This window comes from Mustelus asterias, chromosome 20 (genome assembly GCF_964213995.1).
Source record: "Mustelus asterias chromosome 20, sMusAst1.hap1.1, whole genome shotgun sequence".
Lineage (NCBI taxonomy): Eukaryota > Metazoa > Chordata > Chondrichthyes > Carcharhiniformes > Triakidae > Mustelus > Mustelus asterias.
In genome coordinates, this window is record NC_135820.1 from 22,838,622 (window position 1) to 22,840,377 (window position 1,756).

The following is a 1,756-nucleotide window of genomic DNA, read 5'->3' on the forward strand; positions in this document are numbered from 1 at the left end:
CTGGAGTGACGGCAGAATAGTGGGTGCTGGGGAGGTCCACATGAGTCACCCAGCCTTTAATTCTCTGCATTTTCACTGGAGATATGGGAGGATGGGGGGGTGGGGGGGGGGGGGGGGGCGGGGGCTGGTGGTCAAGGAGCCTGTGTCAGGCCGATTGCTGCACTTGACAGTTTGCAAGGGGGAGGTGTGGCACTTGACTTTGTGAAAGGCGGTGGCTCCATAGCTGAGGAGTTAGAGCACTGGTCTTGTAAGCCAGGGGTCGCGAGTTCAAATCTCGCTGGGGCCTGCTCTGGATTTTATTGGGTGGCACGGTAGCACAGTGGTTAGCACTGCTGCTTCACAGCTCCAGGGAGCTGGGTTCAATGCCTGGCTTGGGTCACTGTCTGTGTGGAGTTTGCACATTCTCCTCGAGTCTGCGTGGGTTTCCTCCGGGTGCTCGGTTTCCTCCCACAGTCCAAAGATGTGCGGGTTAGGTTGATTGGTCATGCTAAAAATTGCTCCTTAGAGTCCTGAGATGCGCAGGTTTGAGGGATTAGCGGGTAAGTATGTAGGGATATGGGGATAGGGTCTGGGTGGGATTGTGGCCAGTGCAGACTCGATGGGCTGAATGGCCTCCTTCTGCACTGTCAGGTTTTGATGATTTCTATGAATTTCTATGCTCTGCCCGCTGGGCTGCAACAAACAACTTTCTATGAGCAAGTGTCCACTCATCTTAGCATCACCGACATGGCCGAGTGCATCGTCATTGGGGGAAAGGAGATTTTAACTGCATTCCCAAGGCCAGGGACCGCCTTGGGCCCCTGCACCGCACACCAATGATGAAGTTGTGGGACCTGGTTGGATTCTTTGATTTAGTGGATATCTGGCGACATCTACATTCTGGCTCCAGTGTCTTCATTTACGTGAGATCTGTACTCGGAGCATCCAAGTTCGACCAACTTTACATTTCAAATGTGTACATGTCCTGCATTGCATTGTCTTCTGTGCGGCAGGTGCCATGTGAAGGACGCTGGCTGGTGTGGGCGGAACTTGTTCCGTGGGCTCTGGGCACTGGTACTTGAACAATCTGCTGCTGGGGGACGAGCGGTTTCTGGACTCGTTTCATCACTACTGGGCGAGCTGAAGAAGAAAGCAGGGAGGCTTCCTCTCCTTGAGGCTACGATGGGACATGGGCCAGACGCACCTCAGTATGTTCTGTCAGGAATACCCAAGGGAATTGACAAAAAGGCAGAAATCCACGATCGAGGAGTTTGAGAACATAGAACATAATAGCGCAGTACAGGCCCTTCGGCCCTCAATGTTGCGCCGACCAGTGAAACCAATCTAAAGCCCCTCTAATCTACACTATTCCAATATCATCCATATGTTTATCCAATAACCATTTGAATGCTCTTAATGTTGATGAGTCCACTACTGCTGCAGGCAGGGCATTCCACGCCCTTACTACTCTCTGAGTAAAGAACCTACCTCTAACATCTGTCCTATATCTCTCACACCTCAATTTAAAGCTATGTCCCCTCGTGTTAGCCATCACCATCCGAGGAAAAAGGCTCTCACTGTCCACCCTATCTAATCCTCTGATCATCTTGTATGCCTCTATTAAGTCACCTCTTCACCTTCTTCTCTCTAACGAAAACAACCTCAAGTCCCTCAGCCTTTCCTCATACGATTTTCCCACCATACCAGGCAACATCCTGGTAAATCTCCTCTGCACCCTTTCCAACACTTCCACATCTTTTCTATAATGCGGCGACCA

The 1,756-nt window shown here is 51.1% G+C and overlaps 1 non-coding gene across 1 annotated transcript; it reads left to right on the top strand.

Moving 5' to 3' along the window:
- Positions 1–213: 213 nt before the first annotated feature.
- trnat-ugu (transfer RNA threonine (anticodon UGU)) lies at positions 214–286 on the top strand. Its single transcript has one exon. It is a non-coding gene; the product is annotated as a tRNA-Thr (tRNA).
- Positions 287–1,756: the final 1,470 nt, after the last annotated feature.